Genomic DNA, 13,831 nt, shown 5'->3' with positions numbered 1-13,831 from the left:
TGTCAAAAAGAATAGCATTCCTTTGGGTAGAGACTTTATTTTTTGTTGTTAACTCATCGTATTGAAAAAGAGAAACTAAGGAAATTATACCAGTTTAATGATTTAAAAAGGGGGTAACAGGCAAAGATTTACATGATAACAGTGATGTCAGTATTAAGATATTTATTCAATCCATTCTTCCATCATTTATTAATGTAAATCCATCTATTTAAGGATTCATTCCCATTTTTTTTAAAGCACACTTATCTTTTTTAAATTTATTTATTGCGCTTTAAGTAAAAGTTTACAAATCAAGTCAGTCTCTCATACAAAAACTTATAGACACCTTGCTATGCACTCCTAGCTGCTTCCCGCAATGATAGAAAGCACACTCCTCCTCTCCAACCTGTATTCCCTGTGTCCATTCAACTAGCTCCTGTCCCCCTCTGCCTTCTCATCTCGCCTCCAGACAGGAGCTGCCCACATAGTCTCATGTGTCTACTTGAGCCAAGAAGCTCACTCCTCACTAGTAGCATTTTCTATCTTATAGTCCAGTCCAATCCCTATCTGAAGACTTGGCTTTGGAAATGGTTCCTGTCTTGGGCTAACAGAAGGCCTGGGGACTATGACCTCCGGGGTCCATCTAGTCTCAGTTAGACCATTAAGTCTGGTCTTTTTATGAGAATTTAAGGTCTGCATCCCACTGCTCTCCTGTTTCATCATGGATTCTCTGTTGTGTTCCCTGTCAGGGTAGTCATCTGCTATAGCCAGACACCATCTAGTTCTGCTTTCAGGCTGATGTAGTCTCTTATTTATGTGGCCCTTTCTGCCTCTTGGGCTCATTTTTACCTTGTGTCTTTGGTGTTCTTCATTCTCCTTTGTTCCATATGGGTTGAGATCAATTGATACATCTTAGATGGCCACTTGCTAGTGTTTAAGACCCCAGATGCCACTCTCCAAAGTGGGATGCAGGACGTTTTCTTAATACATTTTATTATGCCAATTGACCTAGATGTCTCCTGAAACCGAGGTCCCCAAACCCCTGCCCTGCTACTCTGGCCTTCAAAGCACTTGGTTGTATTCAGGAAACTTCTTTGCTTTTGGTTTAGTCCAGTTGAAGGCACACTTATCTGAAGTACCTCCTATATTTTCAAAACCTATTTAGAAAAACAGTAATATTAAAAAAAAAAAAATTGCACACCATCATCCTAATTGATATGATGCAGTTAACAATAGGACGTTCTGTGAAGAGAACACAGGATGAATATTGAAATTTCAGATATATATATATCACTTTATAAACTTATGATATTCACTAGTTAAAAGAACATTGATAAAGAAACCAACCTTATTTTTGTCATAAAATATATATTTACAACTATACAGTTTCTGACAATAATTGACGCCAATATACTTTTGTTTTAATAGTCTGTATTTATAATAGTGTCATGGGTGAAAGGATGAAAATAAATTATCTAAGGAATTAAAACATAAAAAAATGACCATGTAAACTATTGATATTACTATTTGGAGGGTTTGCTTTCTTTTTAGATAATGTTCCAACAATCAAATACTTTCAAATCATAGATCTGTATATTTACTATAACTATATTTATAAGGAAACCCTGGTGGCATAGTGGTTAAGCGCTATGGCTGCTAACTAAAGGGTCAGCAGTTCGAATCTGCCAGGCACTCCTTGGAAACTGTATGGGGCAGTTCTACTCTGTCCTATAGGGTTGCTATGAGTCAGAATCTACTCAACCACACTGGGGTTTTTTTGTTTGTTTGTTTGTTTGTTTTATATTTAAATATAAATATTATTTACTATAAATGTTTAGGAAGAAATACACTGTCACTAATATTTCCCTTGATAATACAATGTTGTTCTTACTGCTGCTATAGCTACTTTTCATAGATTTTATTAAACTGTATTTAATAAATTTAAGTGATCACTTGAATTTTTTTTTTCCATCTGCCCATAAATTTTAGAAAAATACGGGATGGAAAACAAAAGGGGTTGATTTCCCAAAGTATTTTAATTTCTATCTAAATAAACCCAAAAAAGTCAGTGCCGTTGAGTTGATCCCGACTTATAGCAACCCTGTAGGACAGAGTAGAACTGCTCCATAGGGTTTCCAAGGAGTGCCTGGCGGATTTGAACCACCGAACCTTTGGTTAGCAGCCGTAGCCCTTAACCACTATGCCACCAGGGTTTCCTCATTCTAAATATCAACCATTAAAATCATGTTGTACATCTCTCAAACATTTCTGTTTTTAAATTTGCCTACCTGTATATTGACATTTACTAAAGGAGCTAAAGGAAATTGAGGCATATATTATGTTTTGACTCTAGTAATAATGCAATTCCAAGGGTCTCTAAATAAGTCGACTTGTATCCATTTTTCATTTTTGATAGAACCAATTTTTTAGAATATTTTTCTCTATCATTTATCTTCTTAAAATCTTAATCACCTTTTCAAATTGTTTTATCTTATAGTCTGTAGTATCCCCATCATGTTACTTTCTGAAGATTTATTGTCTCAAAAGATAACACTAAAAAGAAAAAAAATCTCGTTTACTCATTTATATTCATCATACATGATTCTATATCAAATGAAGGCCACTGCTAAGTGAAACATATGCTACCTTTTGATCTTCATCCCTTTTTATTATTGTTATGTTCTTGCCGAAGTTCTTAAAGTGAAATGTATCCTATACAAAGTTGCTTTTATGATATCTGCCTTAAAATAAATGAAAATTTATAAAGAAAATCACTAACTACAACCAAAGAAATTACTTAGGCAAAAAAAAAAAAAAAAAATACTGAAAATGCAAAAGTAATGTTCTTTTGCATTTAGATATAAAGTTTTATAGGTATAGACAACTTCACTTGTTTCTCTGAATATTGTATACTGAATTTAATTACTATTATCCCCATTGTCGATTTTTTTAAAATTTCCTCTTTTTAACAAATTGGTGAGAGTTGATTAATCAGAACATAGGATAATGAACTATGAACAATACTCTAAAGCTCAAGGCCAGGAATATCATTACACAATGCACTTGAAGATGTGGGATTCCATTTTATCTGGTGACAAACCTGTTATATGCATCCCTTCTTTATCCCAATAGAAATTTATCCAGCCTATATAAATCCTTATATCTAAGAACTGGTTGTTTGAAAATACACCATAAAGACACCAACTTTGACAAAAATTTTATAAAAGTCAAATATACTTTGAACCTATAAGCGACATGTAGACGATTTTCTAAAATACTAAATGAGCTTCTTATCAGCCAGTTTTATTTACAGCATGGTCAAAACAAGGGCCTGAGAAAAAGAGTAAAGTAAACTTCCACTTAATTCTTAAAAGTGAGAACCCAGCAGAGTGGAAGTGTTTGGTTGAATGTCATTTAATTGTATTTTCAAGGAAATGAAGTGCTATATATGAAATAAATATGACTCTCTGAAAGACACACTACTTTCAGTTGAGAATTTCAGCTTTTGTTCAAAGAAAAATGAAAAAAAGAATTAATATAATAATTCTTTAAAAAAAAAAACCTAAAGCAAAATTGTTACAGTTTCACACACAAATAGATGCATCGTTTATCCACATGTTCTATTTTAGTTCTGAGCTATTTCCTTGAACAGGTGTTTGTCAAGCATAGAAAAATGATTTAAATGGATATTTTACAGTTTAAAACACAAATTTAATTGCGTTCCCAGTGTAATAGTTTTATGAATGTTGTATATATTACCTTAAAAGATAAAATATAATTGAACACAGGGGGAAAAAAAAAGTCTTTATGACTAAATTATAACTAGAAAAATTGGCAGAAAATTATGTTAAAACAATATTTTTCACTTTCGACACTGTGAAATTCATATTTTTAGCTGAATATACAATGTCCTTGACTTCAGATAATTTTCCACCCCTTTATTCACAGACAATTGTACCACCAAAATTTAAAGAATAAGTGGCTAGAATGAAAAGTTTCAGACAGTACCTCTCTATTCACACGATGTATCAAATAGGACAGTTTTCAGCATTAAGATTCTCATTTTGGGAAAGGTATTTAAATGATAACTCTAGAAAACAATTATATTATGTTTGTGGCTAATGTATTAGTTTACTATCGCTACTGTAATAAATATCACAAAATCGTTGCTGCTGTTAGTTGCTGTCCAGTCGATTCTGACTCTTGATGACCCCATGTGTGCAGACTAGAACAGCTCCATACGGTTTTCGAAGCTGTGACCTTTCAGAAGCTGGTCAACAAGCCTATCTTCCATGTTGCCTCTGGTTGGGTTCCAATCTCCAACCTTTTGGCTAGCAATTAAGTGTTTAACAGGGTACTCAAGGACTCCACAAAATTAGTTGTTTAAAACAAACAAGGTTATTATAATTATGTTGTTTAGCAGTCCACAACAGGTTTCAGTGGGCTGAAAACAAGGTGTCAGAGGGGCTGTGTTCCTTCTGGAGTCTCTCAAGGAGAATCCATTCCCTTGCCTCAACCACCTTCTAGGGGTTGTCCATATTGTTTGGCTTATGTCTCTCTCTTCTGCCTTCAAACCAGCAGCATAGCACCTTCAAATATCTCTCTAACTCTCTTTCTTTCATCACATTTCCTCCTCTGACTCTGACTCTCCTGCCTCCGTCTTTCCCTTATAAGGACACTTGCAATTATACTGGGTCCACCTGAGTAATGCGGGATAATCTCCAAGATCTTTAACTAAATCACATACGTAAAGTCCCTTTTGGTAAAATATTTGCAGCTTCTGTTTATAGGATGTGGACATTTCAGACCCCTCATGGCACAGTGGTTAAGAGCTCAGCTGCTAACCAAAAGGTCTGCAGTTCATACCCACCATCTGGTCCTTGGAAACCATACGAGGCATTTCTACTCTGCCTTATAGGGTGGCTATGAGTCAGAATCGAGTCAACAGCAACAGTTTTTTTTTTTTTTTTTCTTAGTTTATTATTCCACATACCACAGATACATAGGTGGAAAGGTGATTTGAGAATTTTAGTCTTTCATTTACTTAATTTTCTTTTATGATAATACAGTGACACTAACTTGATGAATAGTGATATTGTTACTTAGATTGTTATCTCTATATTCCTCAGTTTCTGATCTCAATAGAATTATGGATTTTAGTGGCTGTTTTAATGTTCCTGTATATTTCAGACAAACTAAGACAAGGGAGACTTTTTGAAGTAAGGGTATAAAATTAACACCTAACAGCTATTGAGTGCTGAATATATGCCGAGAATAGTTTTAAATATTTATTATTTAAATATTATTATCTCCATTTTGGAAACCCTGGTGGTGTAGGAGTTAAGAGCTTCAACTGCTATCCAAAAGGTCGGCAGTTTGAATCCACCAAGCGCTATTTGGAAACTCTAAGGGGCAGTTCTACTCTGTCCTATAAGGTTGCCGTGAGTGAGAATCCACTCCATGGTAAGGGGTTTGGTTTTTTCGGATCTCCATTTTACAGATGACAAAACTGAGGCTTTGAGCCATTAAGGAATTTACTCAAAAATTTCACAACTAGTAAGTAGTAGAGCTAGAACCTGGGACCAGTTATCTGACTCACAAACCTTTGCTTTGAATACTTGCAGCACAGTCTCTGCCAATCTAATATATATCTTTGCTCTGAATTCATTACATGAGTGATAAATCTTAATCAATTTGTAATTTTGCAATCTATGGTCAGCATGTTTTGACATTTTCTGTTTTGTAATGTTAATCAAGCAAATGTCCTTAAGCTCTGTTATATTTGAACACTTGTATTTCTTGAAAATTCATCTTGAGTTGAATATGGATGAGATATACTTTTTAATGTTATGCTTATGAATATATTTCTTCCAAACTTTCTACTATCTGTTGAGATATCAGAGTATGAAACACACAGATTTTAGAGCAAAAGATGTGCTTCAAATCTTATCATGTCCTACTGGCTTGATTTTAGGCAAATTAAAATCTTTTTAGGCATAATTTCCTTTTCAACACATTTATGATAAATATTACTTGTTTTGGACATTTGTTGCTCTGTATAAGCTACATAGTGGCAAGATGGTACGGTGGGCCCTTAATTTTATCCAACTTCCATCTCTAAAGGCCAGTTAATATAAAAGATAATTGAATATTATAGAAAACATACTGTATCGGTGCTAGAAAATAAGAAAGGTAGATGCATGGGATAAAGCCTGTAAAGAATTTAGGGGTGACAAAAAGAAAAGATTAGTACCAACCAGCTAGAAAAAGAGTAATGACTAATACTGATTAAGCACTGACCCCATAGTATATCAGGCAGTGTTTTAAGACCTTTTCTTATACTAACTCATTTCATCCTATAACAATCCCATAAATTACATATTATAGGAGGCAGACCCAAGATGGCGGAATAGATAGATGCTTCCAGCGAGCCCTCCTTACAACAAAGACCCCAAAAAACAAGTGAAAGGAGTATATTTGTGACAAGCTGGGAGCACTGAGCATCACAGGCAAGCTTAGTCAACAAAATGAGGGACAAGACGAGGAACACACCATTCAGGAGTGGAGAGGAGTTACGGGGCCTGAATCATGCGGAGCCCTCAGGCATAATTCCCAGAGTGATGGTGGCGGCGACAGCAGCGGGCTGGTACTAGCGTTCGGCAGCAGTTTCCTCAGGGAGAAGCAGCCAGCCACACAGCCTACTCACACCTCTGGAACCTGAGGAGAATGGCGTTCTCTGCAAAAGGTAAGTACTTGCGTATATTTTACCGCACACCCCCCCACTCCCAAGCCGGTTTCAGTGGCTGAATCCCTGAGCCTGAGACAGGCCGTGGTAAACACCTAGAGCCATCCTCCCAGCCTCGGGGAAGGAAAAAATTTGCAATTGGGAGAAAAAGATAATTTGCTAGCTCCATCAACTGGGGAAGCTCAGGACAGAAGCAGCTCCTGTCCAGGCATAAACCATCCATGGACCTTGAGCACCTTCCCCTTCTGCATGGACCTGTGTGGGCCTATTTTGGGAGACTAGGCCCTCGCTGGCAAACTTCAACCATTTCAGCTGTGCATTGGAAAGGTGGGTGTTTGACGTTTGACATTGCTTTGCCTATTAAACAAGGTCCTCACCTACCCACATCAGGGACTTAAGGACTAGTAGCTCCAATCAGGTCACCCAGCCACCTGCGACCGGAGTCCAAAGATAACTGGTACTTCCCAGTCATTACGACCAAAAACTTTGGGTGCCCATGGTCCCTCTGCAGAACCCACCCACCAGCACACTCTAGGGAACAGAGACGCATTTTCCTCAGAGACACTTGGCTGGTTCTCAGCCCCCTGCCTTGTTCAGAGCATAACCCCCTGCTGCAATCAGATATGGGTATATACGCCAATCACCCCTGCCCCTCTAAGACTGTAGGACAGAGCCTGTACCACACACTTGATATAAGCTACCTGGAAACCTGAGCTGAATTCATACAAGAAAACTGAATGGACTCCTGGACTGATATACCCAATAACAGCTCTAGCCAGCTCGGGACAAGACACCAGAGCTCAAAAGGTGAAAATAATCAAGCTAGCTCACTCAAGCAACCCATAAGGGTATACCAAAACAAAACAAAGCAAGTAGCTACGACACAGTAAGCAAGCATAAACTAAGACAATAACTTATAGATGGCTCGGAGACAACAGTCAATATCAAATTACATAAAGAAACAGACCATGATCACCTCAACAGGCTCTCAAAACAAAGAATCCAGGGATCTTCTAGACAAAAGTGCATTCCTGGAATTACCAGATGCAGAATACAAAAGTTTAATATACAGAACCCTTCAAGACATCAGGAAGGAAATGAGGTAATACACAGAAAAAAACAAGGAAAACACAGATAAAGCAAGTAAAGAAACTAGAAAGATTATTCAGGAACATAATGAAAAGTTTAATAAGCTGGAAAAATCCATAGACAGACAGCAATCAGAAATGCAGAAGATTAACAATAAAATTACAGAATTAGACAACTCAGTAGAAAGTCAGAGGAGTAGAACTGAGCAAGTATAAGCTAGAATTTCTGAACTTGAAGATAAATCACTTGGCACTAATATATTTGAAGAAAAATCAGATAAAAGAATTTAAAAAAATGAAGAAACCTTAAGAATCATGTGGGCCTCTATCAAGAGAAATTACCTGTGAGTAAGTGCTATGGCTGCTAACCAAAGGATCAGCAGCTCAAATGCGCCAAGAGCTCCTTGGAAACTCTATGGGGCAGTTCTACTCTGTCATATAGGGTCGCTATGAGTCAGAATTGACTCGACGGCGCTGGGTTTTTTTTTTTTTTTTTTGTCTGGAGTACCAGAACAGGGAGGGATGACAGAAAATACAGATACAATTGTTGAAGATTGGCTGGCCGAAAACTTCCCTGATATTGTGAAAGGTGAGATGGTATCTATCCATGATGCTCATCGAACTCCACATAAGATAGATCGTAAAAGAAAGTCACCAAGACATGTTATAATCAAACTTGCCAAAACCGAAGATAAAGAGAAAATTATAAGAGCAGAGAGGGATAAAAGAAAAGTTACCTACAAAGGAGAACCAATAAGAGTAAGCATGGACTACTCAGCAGAAACCATGCAGGCAAGGCAATGGGATGACATATTTAAAAAATTGAAGGAAAAAAATTGCCTGCCAAGAATCATATATCCAGTAAAACTGTCTCTTAAATATGAAGGTGAAATTAAGAAATTTCCAGATAAACACAAATTTAGGGAATTCATAAAAACCAAGGCAAAACTACCAGAAATACTAAAGGGAGTTCTTTGGTTAGAAAATCAATAATATCAGCTATCAACCCAAGACTAGAACACTGGGCAGAGTAACCAGAAGTCAATCCAGACAGAGAAATCAAAAAAAAAAACAAAGCAAGATTATTAAAAAAAAAAAAACCCAAAACAGGGTAACAGCAATGTTATTATATAAAAGAAGAGAACATTAAAATAATAAAGAGGGACTAGAAATGTAATCATACACATTCATGTGGAGAGGAAGATAAGGTGATACAAAGAATTAAAAGTTAGTTTTAAATTTAGAAAAATAGGTGTAAATAATAAGGTAACCATAAAGGAGACAAACTATCCTACTCATAAAAATAAAATACAAGAAAAAAACAGAAGCTCAGCAGAAATAAAATCAACAACAACAAATATGAGGAAAGGACAATATATAAAGAAAATTTCCTCAGCACATAAAATCCAGTGGGAAAAAGAAACTGTCAACACACACAAAAAAAGACATGGATAGCACTAAATTCATAGCTATCCATAATTACCCTGAATGTAAATGAACTAAATGCACCCATAAAGAGACGGAGAGACACAGAATGGATTAAAAAACAAGATCTGTCTATATGCTGCCTACAAGAGACACACCTCAGACTTAGAGACATAAACAAACTAAAACTCAAAGAATGGCAAAAAATATATCAAGCGAACAAAAAATCAAAAAAGAGCAGGAGTGGCAATATTAATTTCTGACAAAATAGACTTTAAAGTTAAATCCATCAGAAAGGATAAGGAAGGACACTATATACTGATTAAAGGGACAATACACCAAGAAGATATAATCATATTAAATATTTATGCACCCAATGACAGGGCTGCAAGATACGGAAAATAAACTCTATCAGCATTGAAAAGTGAGATAGACAGCTCCACAATAATAATAGGAGACTTCAACACATCACTTTTGGTGAAGAACAGGACATCCAGAAAGAAGCTCAATAAAGACACAGAAAACTTAAATGTCACAATCAACCAACTTGACCTCGTAGATGTATACAGAACACTCCACCCAACAGCAACCAACTATACTTTCTTTTCTAGTGCACATGGAACATTCTCTAGAATAGACCACATATTAGGTCATAAAGCAAGCCTTAGCAGAATCCAAACCATTGAGATATTACAAAGCATCTTCTCTGACCATAAGGCCATAAAAGTGGAAATCAAGAACAGGAAAAGAAATGAAAAGAAATCAAAGACTTGGAAACTGAACAATACCCTGCTCAAAAACGCCTGGATTATAGAAGACATTGAGGATGGAATAAAGAAATTCATAGAATCCAATGAGAATGAAAACACTTCCTATCAGAACCTTTGGGACATAGCAAAAGCGGTGCTCAGAGGCCAGTTTATATCAATAAACGCATACATCCAAAAAGAAGAAAGGGCCAAAGTCAAAGAATTATCCCTACAACTTGAACAAATAGAAAGAGTGCAACAAAAGAAACTCACAGGCAACAGACGAAAACAAATAATAAAAATTAGAGTTGAACTAAATGAAATAGAAAACAGAAAATACAATTGAAAGAATTAACAAGACCAAAAGCTGTTTTAAAAAAAAAAATAAACAAAATTGATAAGCCACTGACCAAACTGACAAAAGAAAAGCAGGAGAGGAAGCAAATAAACTGAATAAGAAATGAGATGGGCAATATTACAACAGACCCAACTGAAATTAAAAGAATCATATCAGATTACTATGAAAAACTGTACTCAAACAAATTTGAAAACCTAGAAGAAATGGTTGAAATCCTAGAAACACATTACCTACCTAACCAAACACAAACAGAGTTTGTTCTTGTTGTTGTTAGGTGCCCTCGAGTCAGTTCCCACTCATAGTGACCCTGTGCACAACAGAACGAAACACTGCCCGGTCCTGCACCATCCTTACAATCATTGTTATGCTGGAGCTCACTGTTGTAGCCACTGTGTCAGTCCACCTCGTTGAGGGTCTTCCTCTTTTCTGCTCACCCTGTACTCTGCCAAGCATGATGTCCTTCTCCAGGGATTGATCCCTCCTGACAGCATGTCCAAAGTATGTAAGATGCAGTCTCATCATCCTTGCCTCTAAGGAGCATTCTGGCCACACTTCTTCCAAGACAGATTTGTTTGTTCTTTTGGCAGTCCATGGTATATTCAATATTCTTCGACAACACCACAATTCAAAGGCGTCAACTCTTCTTCAGTCTTCCTTATTCATTGTCCAGCTTTCGCATGCTTATGATGAGATTGAAAATTCCATGGCTTGGGTCAGGCGCACCTTAGTCTTCAGGGTGACATCTTTGCTCTTCAACACTTTGAAGAGGTCCTTTGCAGCAGATTTGCCCAATGCAATGTGTCTTTTGATTTCTTGACTGCTGCTTCCACGGCTGTAGATTGTGGATCCAAGTAAAATGAAATCCTTGACAACTTCAATCTTTTCTTTGTTTATCATGATGTTGCTCACTGGTCCAGTTGTGAGGATTTTTGTTTTCTTCATGAAAAAATTTTTTTTTTTTTTTATGTTGAGGTGTAATCCATACTGAAGGCTGTGGTCTTTGACCTTCATTAGTAAGTGCTCCAAGTCCTCTTCACTTTCAGCAAGCAAGGTTGTGTCATCTGCATAACGCAGGTTGATAATGAGTCTTCCTCTAATCCTGATGCCCCGTTCTTCTTCATATAGTCCAGCTTCTCGCATTATTTGTTCCACATACAGATTAAATAGGTATGGTGAAAGCATACAACCCTGACGCACACCTTTCCTGACTTTAAACCAATCAGTATCCCCTTGTTCTGTCTGAACAACTGCCTCTTGATCTATATAAAGGTTCCTCATGAGCACAATTAAGTGTTCTGGAATTCCCATTCTTCACAGTGTTATCCATAGTTTGTTTTGACCCACACAGTCGAATGCCTTTGCATAGTCAATAAAAGACAGGTAAACATCCTTCTGGTGCTCTCTGCTTTCAGCCCGGATCCATCTGACATCAGCAATGATATCCTTGGTTCCACATCCTTTTCTGAAACCAGCCTGAATTTCTGGCAGATCCCTGTCAATATACAGCTGCAGCCATTTTTGAACGATCTTCAGCAAAATTTTGCTTGAATATGATATTAATGATATTGTTCTATAATTTCCACATTCGGTTGGATCACCTTTCTTGGGAATAGGCATAAATATGGATCTCTTCCAGTCAGTTGGCCAGGAAGCTGTCTTCCATATTTCTTGGCATAGATGAGCGAGCACCTCCAGTGCTGCACCTGTTTGTTGACACATCTTGATTGATAGTCCATCAATTCCTGGAGCCTTGTTTTTCACCAATGCCTTCAGAGCAGCTTGGACTTCTTCCTTCAGTACCATCAGTTCCTGATCATATGCCACCTCTTGAAATGGTTGAATGTCGGCTAATTCTTTTTGGTATAATGACTCTGTGTATTCCTTCCATCTTCTTTTGAGGCTTCCTGCATCGTTTAATATTTTCCCCATAGAATCCTTCAGTATCGCAACTCGAGGTTTGAATTTTTTCTTCAGTACTTTCAGCTTGAGAAATGCCGAATGTGTTCTTCCCTTTTGGTTTTCCATCTCCAGCTCTTCGCACATGTCATTAGAATACTTCACTTTGTCTTCTCGAGAGGCCCTTTGAAATCTTCTGTTCAGTTCTTTTACTTCATCAATTCTTCCTTTCGCTTTAGTTGCTGGACACTCAAGAGCAAGTTTCAGAGTCCCCTCTGACATCAATCTTGGTCTTTTCTTTCTTTCCTGTCTTTTCAGTGACCTCTTGCCTTCTTCACGGATGATGTTCTTGATGTCATTCCACAACTCGTCTGGTCTTCAGTCACTAGTGTTCAATGTGTTAAATCTATTCTTCAGATGGTCTCTAAATTCAGGTGGGATATACTCAAGGTCATGTTTTGGCTCTCGTGGACTTGCTCTGATTTTCTTCAGTTTCAGCTTGAAATTGCATATGAGCAATTGAAGGTTTGTTCCACAGTCGACCCCTGGTCTTGTTCTGACTGATGATATTGAGCTTTTCCATTGTCTCTTTCCACAGATGTAGTCAATTTGACTTCTGTGTGTTCCCTCTGGCGAGGTCCATGTCTACAGTCACCGTTTATGTTGGTGAAAGAAGGTGTTTGCAATGAAGTAGTCGTTGGTCTTGCAAAATCCTATCATTCTATCTCTGGCATTGTTTCTATCGCCAAGGCCATATTTTCCAACTCCTGATCCGTCTTCTTTGTTTCCAACTTTTGCATTCCAATCACCAGTAATTATCAATGCGTCTTGATTGCATGTTCGATCAATTTCAGACTGCAGCAACTGATAAAAATCTTCTATTTCTTCATCTTTGGCCCTAGTGGTTGGTGTGTAAATTTGAATAATAATTGTATTAACTGGTCTTCCTTGTAGGCATATGGATATTATCCTATCACTGACAGCATTGTACTTCAGGATAGATTTTGAAACGTTCTTTTTATGATGAATGTAACACCATTGCTCTTCGAGTTGTCATTCCCAGCATAGTACACTATATGATTGTCTGATTCAAAATGGCCAACACCAGCCCATTTCAGCTCACTAATGCCTAGGATATTGATGTTTCTGCATTCCATTTCATTTTTGACGATTTCCAATTTTCCTAGATTCATACTTTGTACATTCCAGTTTCCAATTATTAATGGATGTTTGAAGCTGTTTCTTCTCATTTCGAGTCATGCCACATCAGCAAATGAAGGTCCTGAAAGCTTTACTCCATCCACGTCATTAAGGCCAAGTCTACTTTGAGAAGGCAGCCCTTGCCCGGTCATCTTTTGAGTGCCTCCCAACCTGAGGGGCTCATCTTCCTGTACTATAACAGACAATGGTCCACTGCTATTCATAAGGTTTTCACTGGCTAATGCTTTTCAAAAGTAGGCTGCTGGGTCCTTCTTCCTAGTCTGTCTTAGTCTGGAAGCTCAGCTGAAACCTGTCCTCCATGGGTGACCCTGCTTGTATCTGAATACCAGTGGCATAGCTCCAGCATCACAGAAACACATAAGCCCCCACA

This window comes from Loxodonta africana, chromosome 7 (assembly GCF_030014295.1).
Source record: "Loxodonta africana isolate mLoxAfr1 chromosome 7, mLoxAfr1.hap2, whole genome shotgun sequence".
NCBI lineage: Eukaryota > Metazoa > Chordata > Mammalia > Proboscidea > Elephantidae > Loxodonta > Loxodonta africana.
This window is presented reverse-complemented; position numbering follows the sequence as displayed.